The 6,599-nt window shown below is 64.0% G+C and overlaps 1 non-coding gene across 1 annotated transcript; it reads right to left on the bottom strand.

Annotated features, from left to right (window-relative positions):
• Positions 1 to 270: 270 nt before the first annotated feature.
• LOC135040596 (U5 spliceosomal RNA) lies at positions 271 to 386 on the bottom strand. Its single transcript, XR_010234461.1, has one exon. It is a non-coding gene; the product is annotated as a U5 spliceosomal RNA (small nuclear RNA).
• Positions 387 to 6,599: the final 6,213 nt, after the last annotated feature.

The raw sequence follows: 6,599 nt of genomic DNA, 5'->3' as shown, positions 1-6,599 counted from the left end.
TTATCGGTGTGAGATTTGACATAGAATCGTGCATTAAATTATAAGACCAGTTAAATAAACACTCTGGTACCCAAAGGGAAATTGGCCCTTTGGAAAGACTGTCCTTCGTTAGAGCTGGCGGAGTAACTCCGAGACTCCGATGTTACCGCTCTTTTAATTTGAATTGCCAATGCTTAACATAGGATCTTTAAACTTATTTTTAGTCTGCGCTAGAGCCTTACTCGCTATGCAGACAGACACCACAATAGGCAACGGACAGACACTTGCACGACTTATTGAAGTTATTATGTGTCATATATATATATGAAACTCATGGTTGTTTCTCTCTACGGAAATCTGTAGTAAAAAGCGAAAGATTTATTCGATCTGAAGAGAAACCAGAGTATTCTTTATGTGAAAAGCAGTTCACATGGGCATGTGAAACCCGAACCAAATTCCCACTAACACCCCTGCGTCTCTGGTGGCTTAGAGATGTAGGGCAGGAATGTTCCAGAATTACAAACTGGAAAAAACAACAGGAAGCATGTTAAAATGGCCCCTTTGTCATGCTGACTGTGATAATCACCGAACAAGTTACAATTGTTCCGTGTTAATATAGCCTCTTATAATCACAGTATGGGTACAACACATGCTCTATGAATAAATATATATATATATATATATATATATAATATATATATATATATTAGGCTCAATAGCCTATGATAATTACAGACATTAATATATGCTCAATAGCCTATTATACAGCATTAATATAGGCTCAATAGCCTATTATACAGTGATAATCATATACATTAATATAGGCTCAATAGCCTATTATACAGCAATAATATAGGCTCAATAGCCTATTATACAGTGATAATCATATACATTAATATAGGCTCAATAGCCTATTATACAGTGATAATCACAGTTATACATGATTAGGCTCATATCACAGGACAGGTTATAATACATGTCTGCATTATTTACTGTCACATATAGCTACATAACTGCTGTTTATATAGGTATTTTACATACCCCCCCCCCCCCCCCCCCCCCCCCCCCCCCCCCCCCCCCCCCCCCCCCCCCCCCCCCCCCCCCCCCCCCCCCCCCCCCCCCCCCCCCCCCCCCCCCCCCCCCCCCCCCCCCCCCCCCCCCCCCCCCCCCCCCCCCCCCCCCCCCCCCCCCCCCCCCCCCCCCCCCCCCCCCCCCCCCCCCCCCCCCCCCCCCCCCCCCCCCCCCCCCCCCCCCCCCCCCCCCCCCCCCCCCCCCCCCCCCCCCCCCCCCCCCCCCCCCCCCCCCCCCCCCCCCCCCCCCCCCCCCCCCCCCCCCCCCCCCCCCCCCCCCCCCCCCCCCCCCCCCCCCCCCCCCCCCCCCCCCCCCCCCCCCCCCCCCCCCCCCCCCCCCCCCCCCCCCCCCCCCCCCCCCCCCCCCCCCCCCCCCCCCCCCCCCCCCCCCCCCCCCCCCCCCCCCCCCCCCCCCCCCCCCCCCCCCCCCCCCCCCCCCCCCCCCCCCCCCCCCCCCCCCCCCCCCCCCCCCCCCCCCCCCCCCCCCCCCCCCCCCCCCCCCCCCCCCCCCCCCCCCCCCCCCCCCCCCCCCCCCCCCCCCCCCCCCCCCCCCCCCCCCCCCCCCCCCCCCCCCCCCCCCCCCCCCCCCCCCCCCCCCCCCCCCCCCCCCCCCCCCCCCCCCCCCCCCCCCCCCCCCCCCCCCCCCCCCCCCCCCCCCCCCCCCCCCCCCCCCCCCCCCCCCCCCCCCCCCCCCCCCCCCCCCCCCCCCCCCCCCCCCCCCCCCCCCCCCCCCCCCCCCCCCCCCCCCCCCCCCCCCCCCCCCCCCCCCCCCCCCCCCCCCCCCCCCCCCCCCCCCCCCCCCCCCCCCCCCCCCCCCCCCCCCCCCCCCCCCCCCCCCCCCCCCCCCCCCCCCCCCCCCCCCCCCCCCCCCCCCCCCCCCCCCCCCCCCCCCCCCCCCCCCCCCCCCCCCCCCCCCCCCCCCCCCCCCCCCCCCCCCCCCCCCCCCCCCCCCCCCCCCCCCCCCCCCCCCCCCCCCCCCCCCCCCCCCCCCCCCCCCCCCCCCCCCCCCCCCCCCCCCCCCCCCCCCCCCCCCCCCCCCCCCCCCCCCCCCCCCCCCCCCCCCCCCCCCCCCCCCCCCCCCCCCCCCCCCCCCCCCCCCCCCCCCCCCCCCCCCCCCCCCCCCCCCCCCCCCCCCCCCCCCCCCCCCCCCCCCCCCCCCCCCCCCCCCCCCCCCCCCCCCCCCCCCCCCCCCCCCCCCCCCCCCCCCCCCCCCCCCCCCCCCCCCCCCCCCCCCCCCCCCCCCCCCCCCCCCCCCCCCCCCCCCCCCCCCCCCCCCCCCCCCCCCCCCCCCCCCCCCCCCCCCCCCCCCCCCCCCCCCCCCCCCCCCCCCCCCCCCCCCCCCCCCCCCCCCCCCCCCCCCCCCCCCCCCCCCCCCCCCCCCCCCCCCCCCCCCCCCCCCCCCCCCCCCCCCCCCCCCCCCCCCCCCCCCCCCCCCCCCCCCCCCCCCCCCCCCCCCCCCCCCCCCCCCCCCCCCCCCCCCCCCCCCCCCCCCCCCCCCCCCCCCCCCCCCCCCCCCCCCCCCCCCCCCCCCCCCCCCCCCCCCCCCCCCCCCCCCCCCCCCCCCCCCCCCCCCCCCCCCCCCCCCCCCCCCCCCCCCCCCCCCCCCCCCCCCCCCCCCCCCCCCCCCCCCCCCCCCCCCCCCCCCCCCCCCCCCCCCCCCCCCCCCCCCCCCCCCCCCCCCCCCCCCCCCCCCCCCCCCCCCACCCCCCCCTTTCCGCAGTGGAGCCGCCAGATTCCACCGCCCCCCTTCCCCCCTGTAACGCTGTGTCTTCTCAGGAAAGGCCGGGAAGACTTGCAGTGAGGCTTGCAGGGAGGCTGGCATTAATCTGCGGTGCTGGGCGGCCGGACGGAGCAGCGGCCCGGTTGTCACCATGTTAACGCTGTTAGTGAGCGTCTGCGGGTGGATGTGCTGGGCGGCCGGACGGAGCGGCTGGGACGGGCGGACGTAGCGCTGCCGTCTGGAGCGAGTCTCAGACGTAGCGGCTGGGCGCTGTGGCGGGCGGTGCGTGGCAGCGGCATTCACTCTGACCCACCTAGCGGGGCGGCAGCCTGCGCTGACCGCCCCGTTCCCCCAGCTTACCTTTCTCCTATTCAAGGCTGCGACGGGGCTTCTCTGTGTAAGCTCCGTCCAGCTTTCAAGTCATCTTGTTCCTGGCTGCGACGGGGGCTTCTTTCTGTAAGCTCCGTCCAGCTTGTTCCTGGCTGTGACGGGGCTTTGTAAGCTCCGTCCAGCTCGTTGATCATTTCTTCCTGGCTGTGACGGGGCTTCTTTCTGTAAGCTCCGTCCAGCTGTTGCAGGAGACACTGCCTGTGGCTGTGAGGGTGCTCTTTGTGAGGACCGACACGCCATGCGCTGCCCTGCAGCGGCACCATCCCGGACCCATGTTGTTTCCAGAAACTGGGAAGGGATGTGCTAAGTGTAAAAATGAAAAATTAAAAAGTCAAAATGAAAAATTAATAAAATCTTCCATCCAAGTGTGGGAAGTCCCACAAGCCGATGTTAGTGCTTTGAGCACAGAAAAAACACTGGGTTCGTACACTGAGGTACTCTGGGATATGGAGGGGTGGAGAGTTCTAAATTTAAATATTCAGTGCCTTTGTTCTGCTACGCCGTCCATATCCTGTTCTGCTACGCCGTCCATATCCCAAGAGTACTCCAGTGACCCCTAGTGGATGAAAAAGAAATGGGTTCCCTTGCTTTACAGATTTGACTTTAGGGTTAGGAAAGTCATCACACGGTGCTAGGTCTGGAGGGTGATCTAGCACTGCAATCTGCTTATCGGCCAAACGCTGTCACAGAGAGAGCTATGTTGTCTGATGCGTTGTGCTGACAGAGGATAGAACCATTTCCCACAACTCTGGGCTCTTTCTTCTGATTCTTTCCCGCAAAGTTGCTAGACAATGTTTGTAGTAATGACATGCGCTGCTGCACCTTCTGGTACTCACTTCCATAACACACTTGATATCACATAAACAATTAACATGGCTTTGGATTTGCTTTGACGTGCTCTCTTCGTTCCTGGTCATGATGGTGTCTCCAGCGCATGGTTCTGTCTCAGGATCATTCTGGAAGATCCGTGTTTCATCACAGGTAATGAACTTTACCTAATAAATGCGAATCCACTTAAATTGTGTTCCAAAACATCTCTACACATTTTGCTTTCGATTTGTCTTTCTGCTCTGCAATGAGATCTTGCCAGACAGGAGGCAACACGGGGGGGGAAGGGGCCACAGTATCCACTACAGGAGAGGGGAAGGGGCCGCAGTATTCACTACAGAGGAGAGGGGAAGGGACCGCAGTAATCACTACAGAAGGAGAGGGGAAGGGGCTGCAGTAATCACTACAGAAGGAGGGGGAAGGGGCCGCAGTAATCAATACAGAAGGAGAGAGGGAAGGGGCCGCAGTAATCACTACAGAAGGAGAGGGGAAGGGGCCGACAGTAATCACTACAGAAGGAGAGGGGAAGGGGCCGCAGTAATCACTACAGAAGGAGAGGGGAAGGGGCCGCAGTAATCACTACAGAAGGAGAGGGGAAGGGGCCGCAGTAATCACTACAGAAGGAGAGGGGAAGGGGCCGCAGTAATCACTACAGAAGGAGAGGGGAAGGGGCCAGCAGTATTCACTAGAGGAGAGGGGAAGGGGCCGCAGTAATCACTACAGAAGGAGAGGGGGAAGGGGCCGACAGTAATCACTACAGAAGGAGGGGGGGAAGGGGCCGCAGTAATCACTACAGGAGGACGGAGGGAAGCGGACGCAGTAATCACTACAGAAGGAGAGGGGGAAGCGGGCCGACAGTAATCACTACAGAAGGAGAGGGGAAGGGGCCGCAGTAATCACTACAGAAGGAGAGGGGAAGGGGCCAGCAGTAATCACTACAGAAGGAGAGGGGAAGGGGCCGCAGTAATCACTACAGAAGGAGAGGGGAAGGGGCCGCAGTAATCACTACAGAAGGAGGGGGAAGGGGCCGCAGTAATCACTACAGAGAGACGAGGAAGGGGCCGCAGTAATCACTACAGAAGGAGAGGGGAAGGGGCCAGCAGTAATCACTACAGAAGGAGGGGGAAGGGGCCGCAGTAATCACTACAGAAGGAGAGGGGAAGGGGCCGCAGTAATCGACTACAGAAGGAGAGGGGAAGGGGCCGCAGTACATCACTACAGAAGGAGAGGGGAAGGGGCCGCAGTAATCACTACAGAAGGAGAGGGAAGGGGCCGCAGTAATCACTACAGAAGGAGAGGGGGAAGGGCCGCAGTAATCACTACAGAAGGAGAGGGAAGGGGCCGCAGTAATCACTACAGAAGGAGAGAGGGAAGGGGCCGCAGTAATCACTACAGAAGGAGAGGGAAGGGGCCGCAGTAATCACTACAGAAGGAGAGGGGAAGGGGCCGCAGTAATCACTACAGAAGGAGAGGGGAAGGGGCCGCAGTAATCACTACAGAAGGAAGAGGGGAAGGGGCCGCAGTAATCACTACAGAAGGAGAGGGAAGGGGCCGCAGTAATCCTACAGAAGGAGAGGGAAGGGGCCGCAGTAATCACTACAGAAGGAGGGGGAAGGGGCCGCAGTAATCACTACAGAAGGAGAGGGGAAGGGGCCGCAGTAATCACTACAGAAGGAGGGGGAAGGGGCCGCAGTAATCACTACAGAAGGAGAGGGGAAGGGGCCGCAGTAATCACTACAGAAGGAGAGGGGGAAGGGGCCGCAGTAATCACTACAGAAGGAGAGGGGAAGGGGCCGCAGTAATCACTACAGAAGGAGGGGGAAGGGGCCGCAGTAATCACTACAGAAGGAGGGGAAGGGGCGCAGAATCACTCAGAAGGAGGGGGAAGGGGCCGCAGTAATCACTACAGAAGGAGAGGGGGAAGGGGCCGCAGTAATCACTACAGAGAGGAGAGGGAAGGGGCCGCAGTAATCACTACAGAAGGAGGGGGGAAGGGGCCGCAGTAATCACTACAGAAGGAGAGGGGGAAGGGGCCGCAGTAATCACTACAGAAGGAGGGGGGAAGGGGCCGCAGTAATCACTACAGAAGGAGGGGGAAGGGGCCGCAGTAATCACTACAGAAGGAGAGGGGAAGGGGCCGCAGTAATCACTACAGAAGGAGAGGGGGAAGGGGCCGCAGTAATCACTACAGAAGGAGAGGGGAAGGGGCCGCAGTAATCACTACAGAAGGAGGAGGGGGAAGGGGCCGCAGTAATCACTACAGAAGGAGGAGGGGAAGGGGCCGCAGTAATCACTACAGAAGGAGAGGGGAAGGGGCCGCAGTAATCACTACAGAAGGAGGAGGGGAAGGGGGCCGCAGTAATCACTACAGAAGGAGAGGGGAAGGGGCCGCAGTAATCACTACAGAAGGAGAGGGGAAGGGGCCGCAGTAATCACTACAGAAGGAGAGGGGAAGGGGCCGCAGTAATCACTACAGAAGGAGAGGGGAAGGGGCCGCAGTAATCACTACAGAAGAGAGGGGAAGGGGCCGCAGTAATCACTACAGAAGGAGAGGGAAGGGCCGCAGTAATCACTACAGAAGGAGAGGGGAAGGGGCCGCAGTAATCACTACA

The sequence above is a fragment of the Pseudophryne corroboree genome, unplaced genomic scaffold, assembly GCF_028390025.1.
Source record: "Pseudophryne corroboree isolate aPseCor3 unplaced genomic scaffold, aPseCor3.hap2 scaffold_749, whole genome shotgun sequence".
Classification (NCBI taxonomy): Eukaryota; Metazoa; Chordata; class Amphibia; order Anura; family Myobatrachidae; genus Pseudophryne; species Pseudophryne corroboree.
This window is presented reverse-complemented; position numbering and strand designations above follow the sequence as displayed.